At 42.4% G+C, this 15,695-nt stretch overlaps 1 long non-coding RNA gene and 1 pseudogene across 3 annotated transcripts; one reads left to right on the forward strand and one right to left on the reverse strand.

The window, feature by feature from the left end:
* The first annotated feature begins 557 nt into the window (after positions 1-557).
* Positions 558-663, forward strand: LOC132514371 (U2 spliceosomal RNA; annotated as a pseudogene).
* A 6,843-nt stretch (positions 664-7,506) lies between these two features.
* Positions 7,507-15,478, reverse strand: LOC132514368 (uncharacterized). Of its 3 annotated transcripts, XR_009538762.1 has the most exons (3): positions 15,407-15,478; positions 8,819-9,168; positions 7,507-7,761 (listed from the first exon to the last, which is right to left on the reverse strand). It is a non-coding gene; the product is annotated as an uncharacterized LOC132514368 (long non-coding RNA). The 3 variants fall into 3 exon arrangements; XR_009538763.1 differs by lacking the exon at positions 15,407-15,478 and having other exon boundaries at positions 8,907-9,396; XR_009538761.1 differs by lacking the exon at positions 15,407-15,478 and having other exon boundaries at positions 8,819-9,396.
* Between the last annotated feature and the right edge of the window lie 217 nt (positions 15,479-15,695).

Below are 15,695 nucleotides of genomic sequence, written 5' to 3' on the forward strand. Positions count from 1 at the left end.
TTCTCCGCAGAAAATGTTTCATAGTTATTTCTATTTTAATATGATCATGGTACATTAAAATGTATTAGTGCTTGCCTGTGAACACTAAGGTCACTTGTAATTTTCTATATTGTTCTATATTTTTGTGACTAAAGGCATTACTTGGGGGAATTAAAAGAATATCTTGAAGCGATTTTGGCTTTTGATCTGCCACTAATTGCTATTTAACCTTAATTCAGGGGTCGGATTCTTTGACCCAAGGAAACAGAATAGTATAAAAAGAAAGAATGTGAGTGTCAGATGGTGGCAGTGATTAAGTATAGCAAGAGACGCCTTTGCAAAAGTTACTGTTGGTCCCAGAAGACTCTCACTTAGCTGTGTGACCCTGGGCAAGTCACTTCACCTAAATCTCTGAATTATAGGGCTGTGCTGATGATTTAAAAGTGACTGAGCACGGTGGACACTCGGAAATCCTGGGTTCTCAATAAAGCCACTGCCCTGCTCTTTGGTCCTTTGGAATTACTAGATTAGTAAAATTTATACTTGACAGTAATTTTAGCTTAAAGCTTATTTTGTCTATTTCATCTCAGCCTTTCGGCTAAGATCAAGTGTAGTACCTGTTCTTGTCAATTTAAATAGCAAGAGAAAAGAAAGGAAAATAACGGGCATGCCCCCACACTCTTCAGACTATAGGAGCCTCTTAACCTGTTCCTTTGTCCAGAGACACAGGCCATTTCTCAGTGAAGGCCTCTGCCATCACTGAGGTTGCAGGGGAGATGTGGTAACTGGGGAGAAAAAGACCAATGGGGATGACCCCCTCACTCCTCAACATCCAAGCCCCCCACTTTCTCACTTGTCTGGCTAGAAATAAAAGGTTGATCCCATGGTTTTAACTTTCAGCTGTTGCTGGACTTTGCATGCCTTGCCTAAGCTGGGAGACAGAGGCAGGAAAAAAAACCCACCATAATCACCCTGTTACGGGCTGTTATTCAACTTTGGACTTCCAGGCCCCATCTGCCTGTTAGCGTTCACTTCTTAGAGTTTCAAGTGCATGCTGTTTGTCCTCTATCTTGCCCCACGCGGCTCTCAAGCCTTCGTAATATGACCACATTTCTCGTGCCACATGTAAACATTCTAACACTTTGCAGATACTGAATTAAAAATCTATTATTTACATTGACTTCACCATTTTCATTTTCCTGGTGTGTTCAGTAGAAAATTCAAAATTACATATGTGCCTGGCATTATGTATTTTTTGGTGAGCAGTGATCCAGAGGATGGAAATGTATGCCTCCTTCGACTCCTTAGTAAAAAAATTAGTAAATACAAACCTTAAACTTAACCTCACTCTGGGGCAATGTCCCAGCCAGGCAGAAACTGCAGTGTGTCTTGGAGAAGGTCTTTTGCATTGAGATAGTAGGATGCTCTTTTAGCTTCAAGAACGTGGATGTTGTTGAGTTTAACCTGGTATAAGTTCAAATTAGAGTGTTTTAATTTTAGGATGTTAAAGGTAATCCCCATGGTAAACACAAAGAAAATAGCTATAGAATAGTCCCAAAAGGAAGTGAGAAAGTAATTTAAATATTTTATTGTAAGAAATCAGCTAAACACACACAATGAAAGATAGGAATGCAGGAAATGAGGGGCAAAAAAGCTTTGGGCAGATGGAAAAGAAACAGCACAATAGCAGAAATAAATCTTTTTTTTGTCAGCAATTACTTTAAATGTAAATGCATTAAACTCTCCAATCAAAATACAGAGATTGGCGGAATAGGTAAAAACATATGACCCAACTATATGCTGTCTACAAGAGACTTACTTGAGATCAAAAGAATCAAGCAGGTTGAAAGTTAAAGGATAGAAAAGGGAATTCCAAACTCAGTGAGAAAACTCAAATAGTAACCAAGAGAGCAGAAGTGTCTATACCAATATCAGACAAAATAGACTTTGAATTTAAAAATGGATCAGAGTTAAATATAAGAGCTAAACTATACAAATTTCTGAAGAAAAAAAGGGATAAATCTTCATAGTCTTGGATTTGGCAATGAACTCTTAAATATGATAGCAAAAGCACAGGCAACAAAAGGAAAAAGAAATTGGACTTTATCAAAATTAAAATCCTTTGTGTTTCAAAGAACACCATCAAGAAAGACATAATACAACCTTCAGAATGAAGGAAAATGTTTGCAAGTCATATATCTGATAAAGCCTAGTATTCAGAATATGTAAAGAACACTGGCAACTCAACAATAAAATGTCAAATAACCAAATTTTAAAAATGAGAAAAAGAATCTGCATAGATACTGCTCCAAAGAAGATACAAATTGCCAATAAGCACATGAAAACATGTCCAAAATTATTAGTCAAAATTATGCAAACTGAAACCACAGTGAGATACCACTTCATACCCACTATTGTGCCATATAATTTTTTTAAAAACAAGGGTTGGCAATGATGTGGGGAAATTGGCACTTTCAAGCATCACTGGTGCAAATATGAAAAAGAAAATAGTTTGGCCCTTCCTCAAAAAGTTCAACACAGAGATACAGTATGGCCCAGGAACTCCACTCCCAGGTATATGTCCAGGAGAAATAAAAAACATATGTTCACACGAAAACTTGTACATGAGTGTTATATTGTCATATCATTATTCATAATAGCCAAAAAGTGGAAACAACCCAACTATTCGCCAACTGAGGAATGGAAAAATAAAATGTGTTATATCCATACGATGAATATTATTCAGCCATTAAAAGGGTGAAGGACAGATACATGCTACAACCTGGATGCACCTTGAATACATTTTGCTTACTGCAAAAGTCAGACACAGAAGTCCGCACATTGTGTGGTTCTATTCATATGAAAGGTCCAGCATAGGAAAATCAATAGAGACAGAAAGACCCAGGGCTGGGGTGAAAGGGGAGGACAGAATGAGAATGACTGATACTAGGTATGAGGTTTCTCTTGGGGATGATGAAAATGTACTGGAATTAGAGATGTTGATTGCAAAACCTGAGTACACTAAAAGCAGCTGAATCACACAGTTAAAAAAAATGTGCATTGATGGAATGTGAATTATATCTCAATCAAAGGATAATATGACAACATTTTTATAGTCATTACTCTTGATCAGTTTCAGGATGGAATTCTCACAGTGACTTCAGTGGAGTGGCTTGTATGGGATGATAGTTGAGGCTCAACCCTTTGGGACTAGATGTTCATTTTGAGCTGTTGAATGACGGTGGGGGCCAGCCAGTATATTTTCTTCACGGAGGATCAATCCCCATATGTATCCTTGGTTTGAATCCTTGTCTTTTTCTTTTCATATTCCTGAAACAAGTTCCTAGGAAATACATTCACAATAGTGAGAGGTGTTGACATCTTCCTGGCAAAAGTCTTAACTTATTCACAGGTCAAACTTCAGAGCTCCTTATTACTAGCTGCCCGGGGAGTCCCCTGAATCAAAGTAGGGCTTATGAAGATGGATCTTGCATTTTAGCGTGCACTTAAAATACCCAACAGGCTGATCACGTGGGGAAAATAACTTTATTTACATGAGACAAGTACAAAGTCAGCACAACACAATGAGGGAGAGTATGGGTGCTGGTGCCTGATGGCCTGAAATCAAATCCTATTTGAACACCACGTGTACCTGGGAAGGTTAGTTACTTAGCCCTTCTGTTTCTCAGTTCCCTGGCCAAGGATATGGAAATATTAGTAGGACCTGCTTATTCGTATTATGTTCTGAGGCTAAAAATTAGTAAATACAAAGCCTGAAGAAAAATGATGGGTACTTCATAAGTGCTACCTACATAAACGTTCAAGTATTAAATGCCTGGAAGAATAAGTAGGTCGTCTCCAGAAAGGGCACCTAGGAGGCTACAAACAGGAGGATAGAGCCTACTTTTTCACATTGATGACATGAGTAAGAAGTTTTAGAGTCATGGAAAGAATATTATTTCTTGTGATGCACTGTGGGGTGGGCAGAGTAGGGGCTGTGACCCATATTTTATGGTTCAGGGCACTGAAATTTAGACAGATTGAGTAACTTGCCCAGAGTCACAACACTGATGAGTGATGGGTCTGAGGCAGGGGAGGGATAGAGATTCCTGAACACATGGACATGAGATCATGCCCTGGATACACAAACCAAGAGCTCTCCTCACTCCCTTTCCCACATCCTCCTGCCCCAAGGATGCTGCAGGGAGACAGCTGGTACTCGGAGGAGGTGCCTGGCCCAAGAGAATGGCTCAAATCTGGACCTACCTCCTGGCTCTACGTTTCAATCCCTGACCCCAAATACAATGTCTTTCCCCCAAATGCAGACCCCCTGATGGACCGGGGTATCCAAATGTGTGTGCATCTTCCCTCCCTTCCCCCTCAGCACTTGATTCTGGCAGCTGATTTGCAGTGAGACTTCCTGGTGGTCAGGTGACCACCCTGAATGACCAGTAGTCTACTTGACTCCCTAACTGACTCAAAACCCAGGACAGTCCAAACCAACTGCCCACATGACAGTTGCACAGAGAATTAGCATCATCTTCAACTGATCAAACCTGGATGATGAGCAGTTAATATTCATTAGCTGGGAACAGGGTCTACTGGGCTGGTGTTTTGGTGGCTTAACAGATGAAGTTTACAGGCCCCCAGGGGCTCACTGACTAGAAACTGACCAATCATCTGAGCAGCTTGGACTAAGGCCTGGCTAAGAGCGGGCAGTGGCTGCATGGGCTCTGAGTGGGCACCTTCCCTGCCCAATCCTCCCTCAGCCAGATCCAGGCTCTGCTGTACAAACTACAGCCATTCTCCTGAATCTACTTGCTGGTATTATTTCCACAGTACCTTCAATGGAGTGGTTAGTGGGGGTGCTATTTGTGTCCCTACCCTGTTGTTTGGCCAGATGCTGATTCTGATGTGCCTGAACCACCGCTGCGGATGGCCAGCAGATTATCTTGATCGCAGATGATATTCTTGTGCATCCTGTGTTTGACTCCTTTATAATCTTCCTTTTCTGCTTGGTACCCGAGTCATGATCCAGGAAAACACAACAAAAACTGAGAGAACTATTGATATGTTGCTGGGAGAAGACCATGCAGAGGTGTCAATTCATTCGCAGGTCACACGTCTGTTCTCTTTGTTCACCAGCCTCCTAGGGGAGTCTAGGGGAGTCAAGTGAATCGAAGCTGGGCTGAGAAGAGGGTGTTGCAATGTGGTGTGCACTTAAAATAGCCAGCAGGCTGACTGCACGGAGACATGACTTTATTTAGTGAGATAATACAGAAAGGGAGCACAGCACAGTGACCGACAGAGTGGGAGCTGGTGCCTGATGGTCTGGATTCAAATCATACCAGAAGCCACATGAACCTGGGAAAGTTATGCAGACCCTCTGTCCTCAGTTCCTTGTTCTGTGATAATGGAAATGTCAATAGGGCCCACTTATTAGTATTACATGATGAAGCTTAATACAGCAAATCAGGTAGACCCTGATGAAAAATGATGGTTACTTCATAAGTGCTACCTAAGTGTGCAAATATTAAATGTCTGGAAGAATAAGCAAGAAATGTGGTAGTGCTGCCTCCAGAGAGGGGACCTGGATGCCACAGGGCAGGGGAGTGGGGAAGGTTATGGGTGTGATGCTTTAGAGCTTGTGAAGAATATCTGTTATCATCTCCTGTGATCCCCACATCAGCCCCGTGGGGAACTCATGGCAGGTGCTGTGAACCGTATTTTATGGTACATGGCACGAAAATGTTGAGATTGTAAGTGACTTTCCCGGAATCGCAAAGCTGATGACAGATGGATGTGGGACAGGAATGTAGTTGGTTCCCTGGGACAGAAATCCCTGAACCCCTGAATCCTCTAGATGGTGCTCTAGACCCCTGAGCCCAGGGCTCCCCTCCCTCCATCCCCCCAATCCTCCTGCCTGCCCCATGGTTGCTCCAAGGACAGGAGGGGTCTGAGCCAACAGGAGGGCCCATGCCTGACCTGCTGCCCCCCTTACATGTTGATCCCTGACCCCACAGCTCTTAAATATCCCTGAAAGAAGGTCCCTTGAAGGATCAGAGGGTCCCATCTACGTCCCTCCTCCCTCAGCGTCTTCACACACTGGGTGAGCCTCCTGGTGGTCTGACCAGTGGTCGGCTTGTCTCCACGTGGCTCAGAGCCCTGGTCTCTCCAAGCCAGTTGCCCACATGGCACGTCTCTAACAAATTAGCTTGGTCTTCAACAACCAGCCCTGGATGCACAGGTAGTGCTGATTAATGAGGACAGTGGCCTGCTGGGCTGTGCTTGGTGGTTTAGTGGGTGAAGCTGGCGTGATCGCCTATTGATGTGAGCAATTGTCTGAGTAGCCTGGGCTACGGCCTGGCTGGGAAGGGGCCGTTGCTGCACTGGCTCTGAGGGTGCACCTTCCCTGCTCATCCTTCCTCATCAAAATCCAGCCCCTACAAACTCCTCATCCATCCCTAGACCCTGCAGTGGCACAGGAGAGAGGCCCATGCCCTTCTAGAGGGACCCCTCCATAGCCACAGCCTAGAGACCCCATCCCAGGACTGTCTCTGAGGATGACCCAGGCCCTCCTAATCTCTGTCACCAAATGTTCATTCCACTAACCCGATGGCATTGTCCCTTCTCTCCACGTTCCCAGGCAGCGCCCAAACACCCAGTGATCCTGTTCACATCAACCACTGGAAATACCGCCACGAAATCCCAGTTTCCTTCCTTTCTGAAAACCTCTAGATTTAGACTGCTAATATTTGCTTTTGGATTTTGACATCGACATTCAGAAGTGTTTAGCCTGTAATTTCTCCTGTCCTGTAATATCTGCTGCTGGTATGACATCAGTATTCTCCTGGTCCGATGAAAGCAGTGTGGGTGTGTTCCCTCTGTATCTGTTCTCTGGAAGAGTGTGTAGGAGACGGGCATCGTTTCTGTCTTAAATGTTTGGTAGAAATCAGAGGAAGCCACCGGGCCCTGAAGTTTGTTTTGTGGGGAAATTTTTTTGGCCTCTCTTTCTAATTGAAGTTTCCTTGGTGTATTGTACAGGGCACAGATCTTAAGCGTAGAGCTTTATGGTTGCTTGTAAATATAAACACATCTGTTACCAACACCCAGTTCAATATACAGGACGTCCCCAGCACCCTGGCTGCCCCCTGTAGAAGGGGAGAAGAATAAGTGCTAACTTATTCAGTTATAAGAATGAAAATCAGTTACTCCACGTATATTCCAAGTGCAGTGATTTACACACAAATAACTCAAAATGAGTGTGGCAGCACAATCAGAAACTAGTGGAGGGTGCTGGAGGGCTGGGAGAATCCAGTCCCTTTGGGATTTCCGCTGTGGAGGTCGGGCCAGAGTAAGGAAGCTGAGAAGCTTCTCAGAAGCATCTGGGCTTTTACAGAGGGAAAAACTACTGCTCCCCAGAGTGGAGCGCCCACTGTAATTCACTGAGCCCTCCCTTTGCGGAGGGTGCTTTTCTATACTTGTGTGTTATCTTACATAGAAATGTTTAAAAGAAAAAGAGATCAATTTTGCTTGATGTAACAGCCTTTCACTGTTAAAAGTAAGACCTATATCTAAAATTTATGCTAAATCTGTACAGCTCCGACAGGAAGTAACCGGCACTCACTAGCTGACTCAGGAGCGGAGGGGGAGCAGAGAGGCGGCCCTCCTTCCTTGGCTTCGTGTCTCATTTAAGCTGCCAGACGCTGCACAGGCTCCATCCCCTCTGAGTCTCAGGCTGAGGCCTCCAGGTCACAGTCCTCACAGGTGTCAGACCAGAACCTGCCACACAAAGGCAGGGACTGGAGTCAGTGGGGAGGTGGGCTTCCTGGGGTCGGTGTGTGGGACCCAGGGGGCTACTCAGACCCTGCAAGTGACTTTGGGCCCTGACATCCCCCAGGGCTCACATCCCCAGGGCACTGGGGCCTCTTTGCTGCTCTTTGCCAAGTGTGTTCTGGTAGCAGAGAGACCTGTCCTACAGGGGCGATTTAACCTGGGCATTTGGCCGGGCGGCGTTCAAGTGATTGGTCCCCTGAACAGTGAAAGTGATGCAGAGGAAAGGGGAGGCTCTGGGGCTCCAGGGTGAAAAGTGTGGGTCCCTCCCACCTGGGCGCTGTGAGGAGTGGGAGGTCTGATGACACAGGTGGGAGTAGTGACCCTGTCCCTCCAGCCCACACGCAACACGGCCCATCATGAGACCAGCACAGTGGAAGTGGGCAGAGAACCGCAATGTTCCCTTTTCCCCTAATAATCATTTTTCTTTAACATCCCAGCCAAACTTGCCTGTGCTTTTTAATTTAAAAATATCCTGATGCTGTGGTCATAGAATCATAAATTCTATAGCTTTGCTGTATCCCAACATGAAAAGTTTGTAGAAGACACTGCTTTTCAGCGTGTAATAAAACCAGATGTATTTGTTATCTAATTTTAAGGTCATAATTAACTTGGAATCCTGGCCCTTTAACTCATCCTAAATTAGCATTGCTTTGAATTGCCTTCATTTTGTGTGTGTGTTGTATTCAATTTTTACACATCTATGAAAAATCTATAGAACCTCAGGTTGAGAAATGGTGCCATGAGGTGACCCAGGCCCTTCAGTGGGGCTCCACAGAGGCTGCGGGGTCCCCAGGGGGTGGGCAAATCCCAGCCAGGTGTGGATCCTGCAGTGTCCCCTACCGGATGCCAGGGCTACCGCGTGCCCACAGGGATGCAGCAGCGCTGGGCCAGGTGAGCTGTCTGCTTGCGTGAGAAGAAGCCCCGGTGCCTCTGTCCTCCTCACCCTTTCCCCAGGACGCCTGAACTGGGGGGTACCAGGGCCACTCCAGATATCTCACCACACCTGGTGATTAACTGGGGATGTTGCCTGCTGACCTCGGCGGGTTGGGAGGGCAAGGCTGGGTCCTGCAGAGGGAGATGTGGAACCTCACCAGGGACACTCTTTACAAAGAGTGAACAACACCTCCAGGAGTGATGTATGTGGTGACCCCACAGACGCCTTCGGCCCCCCCATCTAAACATAAGAGCCTGGCATCTTCAGGGGTTCTATGGAACAGGGACTGTTCCCTGGCGAGATGCACTCAGGTCACCCTCCAGTTGCCTGCGCAGATTACCACCATTCTCTTCTCTCCACCTTTTTGTTCACATGCAGTGGTGACCACCTCCGTGCTCTTCTCTGGCTTTTGGGTTTTCCTGAAGCGCAAAAAAAAAAAAAAAAAAAAAAAGTCAGGGATGGCAAGGGAAGCACATACACTTATTTGCCTTCTGCTCTTCCTCCTACCCTCTCCACGCTCACATTTCCTCTTCTTGTTCTTCCTCATCCTTTTACTTCATCCATTCTCTTGAATCCAGGACAAGAGAATTTCTTTTTTTTTTTTAATTGGATGAGTCAGTCTTCTTTTCCTTATTTATTTATTTTTAATGTCCTTATTGGAGTATAATTGCTTTACAATGGTGTGTTAGTTTCTGCTATATAACAAAGTGAATCAGCTATACATATACATACATCCCCATAACCCCTCCCTCTTTTGTCTCCCTCCCACCCTCCCTATCCCACCCATCCAGGTGGTCACAAAGCACCGAGCTGATCTCCCTGTGCTAAGCGGCTGCTTCCCACTAGCTATCTATTTCATGTTTGGTAGTGTATATATGTCCATGCCACTCTCTCACTTTGTCACAGCTTAACCTTCCCCCTCCCCATATCCTCAAACCCATACCGTTTTTATGCTAAGTTATATTCTACATGTTCCTGGAAAAATGTTAAAAAGATTTTTAAAGAACTGCGCATCTATTTTTGAAGCTGATTTGCCTGTTCAAGGCTTGCTAGCACTTTATCCATCTCAGTGCTATTTCACTTAGTAAACAAATGCAGTTGCCATGATTGCTGCATATGTGTCTGTGTTCCCTTCTAGGTTATATGTTTTTGAAGTTAGAAACTATATTTATATCACAGCCCCTATGTATAGCACAATATCCATTGCTAATTCAGATTGTGCTTTAAGATATGAGACAAAATTTAAGACTTTTATTATAGTCATAAACATCTAGCAAACCAACCAGAAAATAAAATGAATTTTCAATGGGTTGGCCAAGAACAAAAAAGAGAGGAATACCTAGTGCAAAATCATATCTCTAATAACTACTGTTGGATTTAGAGCACACACATGCTAAACTTATTTTAAAATATCTTCTCATCAAAGATTTGAGGTTGGACCTGAAAAAATTATATCAGATGTGAAAATAATTATGTGGTCTGACCAGCGTGGATCACACAAAGTAAGTGTATACTATGTATAAAGTAGATAAACTACGAGGTCCTGCTGTATAGCACAGGCAACTATATTCAATACCTTGTAATAACCTATAAAGGAAACGGATCTGAAAAAGAAATATATATATCTGAATCTCTTGGCTGTACACCTGAAACACAACATTGTCAATCAACTACACTTCAAGTAAAACAAGACAAAACAAAACAAAACAAAGTAACTGTAAAGGGAAGTATAGTTTTATAAATTCACCTCTGATATCCAACAGACCAGCTGAAAGACAACAGAAAGTACAACTTTCTAGGAGACAGGACATGGCCAGCAAACAAGGCCATTACCCTCGGTAACGGTCATACCTGCCAAAAGATATACAGACTAGCCTGCATTCATGAATACATAAGAATTCTTCATTTATCTGGCATTGTTAGGCAATGAGGTATTGTATGTTAGGAGAAGTTCTTTTAAATGACAAATTGAAGAGCAGTTATTTTAACCTTCACTCGGTAATTTTTTTCTAAAATTAAGAAATGTATCGACTGGTGTATCTAATGTTTCCGTGATAACTCGGGGTCATCAGTTCAATCAAGGTTTGCATGAATAATGCAAATGGAAACAAGACAAGCATGCTTACTGAAACTGAAAATGACATGGCACTGGCTGGAATAACTGATGAGTAAGAAAAAAGCAAAAATGAAAACAAACAGTGATCAAGAAACAATCAGTCAAGTTCTGACTTTCTGTACTTAGTTTCAAAAAGAGATACCACAAATCCCAGCGAGAGACTCCAGCATCAATAGCTGTCTTTCTCCTTTGTTTCCACCTTCCTTTCCTTTTCCTTCTACCCTAGATTGTTCCAGGCAGTGCTTATAGCTGCTTGCAAGACAAATTCTCATACTTGCTTTCTCTCACACAAACTTCACAATATGTCCATGTGATAAATAGTGTGGAGGTAAAAGACAATTCATCACAGGCACATCTCCTATGAAAATAAAATTAGAAACTAGCTTCTAAACATGCAGAGAGAAGGGCGTGGTGTCAGGCACTAATTTCCTTGCGAATTCCTCTCCATTTCTAATAGACGTTCTTCTTTACCAAGATCCCTTTTTATTGGTGTCCCGTTCCAGACTGCTCCACTCCGCCCATCCTCATCCTGTAAAACACATTCACACTCTTTTGTGACCCTACTTATTTGCCCATTAAATAATCAATCATAGAACTGTCGGAATTAAATACAGAGTGAAATTAAAATACTGGAGTCACTTGGAGGGTTTAAGCAGCTCCACCAGAAAATACTGGGCATGGACTTAAAAGAGGCTGCGTGGGACTTGCTCTTGTCCAAGTTCTTTCTCAAGAAGTATCTGAAATAAGCCTAAATTCAGAGTTAATCAGACTGGCCTGCTTTCTCAGGTGGACTGGAACTCATTGCTCTTTCCCCTCAACTCCCTGATGTCAGTGGCACTTTCCGGAGATAGGGTGGACTTCTCTGCCTACTGCAGAAGCTCAGTTCCCCCAGGAACCACTCCCCATCTGAATCCCACACTGGAGGCCAGATGCCAGCCTTCCCAGAACATTCGTGGTCTCATTTCAGGTTTTGACCTGCTCAGATTGAGTCCCTGTAGACTCTTTCTCAGCTTGAAACCTGATCTTCAACCCCTTTCCCTGACCTCGATGGTTACCTGCCTACTTTAGGCCTCAGGTGCTTTAGCTATAAAATGATATATTTGTCCTTAATTCTAAAGTCTTCTTTCTAAGGCTCTATAATGTGGTGGCTCCTTGAAAATGTTTCTCTTTGCTGGTTTTAATTTTGTAGAGAATTAAAACCCCAGCCACTCTAAAAGACAGTAAGTTGCATTGGATAAGGAAAGTGTGCTCTTGTAGTTAGATTAACAGGGATGGAAGACGACTTAGTATGTTTTAAGATACTCATGATCCATTCTCGTGAGAGTCAGGGGAAGAGAGTTAATAAAATACCAAACGATTGTGACAAATTAAGTTCACCAAGATGTAGCTGATTAGTTACTACTTGAATAAGCCACACAAATCCAATTCAAGTTGTCCTTTATTTTTCTAAGAAGGATCCCAGTGAACTGAGTCCCATGTTCAGTAACTCCACGTTCAATGGCTTAGTCTTTAAAAACTGTTATCTTGCTGGAAGAAGAAATATTGCCCATCAGTCCTAATTGATGTCTACCTATCACGCACATTTGAAATAAATTTATTACTTTGACTGATCTCAGTGTAATACATTCCAAAGGGGCAACGAGCACACGAAAAGTTATGAAGTCTCCATCTTCTACACTGAAGTGTGCAATAAATTACGTATTATTTGGCCGTGAAATTCACAAGCCATAGAAACCACGCCATTAGCAATGTATACAGTGGTAAAGAGCAGGTAATGAGAATGATATAAAACAAAATAAGACTGTGTATGTTGGCATTGCTGCCAATAAAGCAATTATTAAATGCATTCATATGCATCTACGCTAGATAAGCTCTTTGAGGGCAACTGCTATGAATTCTACATACCTGACAGGATACTATATATAGCCCACTTTCTATGGCCTTTATTCAAAGACGCTGAGAAAGGGTTACTCTGGGTAAATTCAGACCTTTTCTCAATATAGAATTTGGTCAACATGCATTCTGAACAGCAAAATTTCACAGTATTTTCCTACACTAATTGCCACCTCAGCAAATGCAGGATTAAGTATAATGGATTATAAGAAGTTAGAAAGGAAAGATGGAAGAAAAGAAGGAAGGTAGAAAAAAGGTGGGTATGGAGTACTTCAACATTTACGTAAAGAGTGGACCTAAAACTAACCTGAGGTTTCCCTGAGCTATTAGCATACGCTATAGAAACTTAAATGAAAAAATAAAAAAAACCAGCAAGGGAAACTCAAAGATTCTGTTTTTTCACTTTACTGCATACACACGTCCACCTTAAACAATCTATATGCTTATATCCAATAAGAGAGCATTGTTTTGCAAGGCTATTTGGCTTCTATCAGCATGTAAAGGTCAGACAACTCAACTACAGCAGAGTTAGCCTTCAGGTGAATAATTGCTTCTTTCAGGATGCGAGCAGTTGAATTTTCCAGAAATGTTTCCCAATTCCAGTTGAATTTTCCCAGAAATGAATTTTCCAGAAATGTTGAATTTTCCAGTTCATATTTTCCAGAAAATATGAAAACTAAAAGAAGGGTCCTAGGACAGCGTCCTTTAGAAGGTTTATAGTATCAAGGTTTTTGGAGGAAGAGAATCCTTGTCGATTATCAACACAGTGATTCCAAGCAGGTCAATTTTTGCTGAGAATATTATATAACAGAACCCACTTCACCTCCATTATACTGACAATGATCTTCCTTACTTCAACCTTGTGCTTCTTAGTAAAGTTGAAAATACTGAGCCAAGAACAGACAGTGACAATGCCAGAGACTCAGATGTACCTATAGGTGCCTTCAGACAACATCAGCCACCCAGGCTAAAGTCCTGGTTTAAAACATCCCAACATGAATGAATCTCAAAAACCATATGCTGAGCAAGTGAAGCCAGATCAAAAGGGCACCTACTGTATTATTCAACTTACATGAAATTCTAAACTGGGCAAAAGTCATCTCTAAAGATAAAAAGCAGATCCGTGGTGGCCTTGGGGTGGGAGATGGGGATACTTTTGCAAAAGCCTAGGAGGAAACTTTCTAGGGTTTTAGGATTGTTATCTATCTTTATGGGGGTGCTAGTTATACAAATGTATACATTAATTACAAGTCACTGAACCGTTGACTAAAAATGTCTGCATTTTATTGTATGTAAATGATACCTTAATAAGGTTGATTACAAAATGAACCAAAACCAAAACAAAGCAGAAGAGAAACCTCTCAAGACCTCAAAGGAAATACACTGTTTTCTTCCAGGGTACCAGATTGGAAATGAGGCATTGGTCTGTTCTACCCTCAGATTATCCCTAGGATCATCTAGTCTATTTTAAAGCACTAGAGTCCCCTATCAGGAAAACTCACCCCATGTTTAATTACTTTGATTTCTTCTGTGCCTGTTCTCCCAACACAGTGAAGCCATTCACAGAAGAAAAACCACCTTTTTCCAACTTTGCATCATCACATATTCTTTCCAAAGCTATTATGTATGGAATGAAATTTGGCTACACTTTGTAAAAATCTAGCTTTTTGAGCCTTACAAATCTTAACAGTTAACCTATTGTCTGCACTGGAATTTGCAAAAAAAAATATTTTGAAAAGGAATAGTTGAGACTTGACAATTTTGTTTTTTGTGATTTTCTCTTCCCCTAAGAGAGAAGTGAGTAGGAATGAGAAACACATACATAAAGGAAAAAAAATTATCTTGCTGCCTTTGCATGGTTATAATTTATAGGAGGCCCTTATCAACAATAATCTATTATCAGAATCAATAAAATATAATCTCCATGAAGGCCAGGCCAGGTTATTTGTCTCTTTTTCAGCTATTGCAATACAAACCACATTCATGGATATGCTTCTTGATGATCTTTGTAATACTGAAACAGTTGACCATTTCCTCATGCCTCTTCACCTTAACTTCAACCTGGTTTTTCACTAATGACCTCACATTTCCTTCTCTAACACTTGGTTGTGGGCCTCTTTTCCAACTCCAACTCGCATTTCACTCTGGAACCAAAGGAAGACTCACACCTTCCTGCTTTTTAGTGATACCTCAAGGTCATTACCATATTGTGATCACCCTGAAGAATAGCCAGACAATTGTTATTTCAGAGCCATCTGACAGTTTGTAGCTCTAAAAATTAACTAAGGACCGCATTTGTCAAAAATATCCTAGTTTAAGATTTTGGTAATACAGCAACAGTAATTCCAAAGTCATTATGCTACAGTTGCAGATTAAATAGACTAGAAAAAGGAAGCTTGCCAGATGGTGGTTTACATTATCTACAGACTGTCTCGGCTCAAGGTTAACTTCCCTGGGAGAAAACCCATAAACCCAGAATCATCAAAAATAACCTGCACGTGCAGAGGGGAGACAGCTTTGCTTGTCAAATTTTACATTCTTTCTGATCTCTGGGCCCTGGTGATTTATCTCCCATGGAATGGAATAAGGAGGGGAACAAGTAGGGACAGTCCCTTCGAGCAGCGGCCGCATGCCTGGCATGTCCTTACCTGCTTTCAAGGCTGACTGCTTCCCACACATATGTTGCCTTTTTTAAGCCTCAAGCCCTCGATCCTTTGCTGAAATACAACAATTTCATTCCTATGGTTTTCAATACCAAAAACTCAACCTCCAGGAGGGCTAAAGTCTAATTTGTACTCCAAACCAAGTAGCAGTGCAGTTCGCTACTACCGAGGCTGAATCCATAAAGACTTCAAGACCACGTCCAGAAGACAAGTTATTATATATAATACCCTAGAAGATCTGAAACATAATTATCATATACATAGCTGGTCCTTC

The sequence above is a fragment of the Lagenorhynchus albirostris genome, unplaced genomic scaffold, assembly GCF_949774975.1.
Source record: "Lagenorhynchus albirostris unplaced genomic scaffold, mLagAlb1.1 scaffold_238, whole genome shotgun sequence".
Classification (NCBI taxonomy): Eukaryota; Metazoa; Chordata; class Mammalia; order Artiodactyla; family Delphinidae; genus Lagenorhynchus; species Lagenorhynchus albirostris.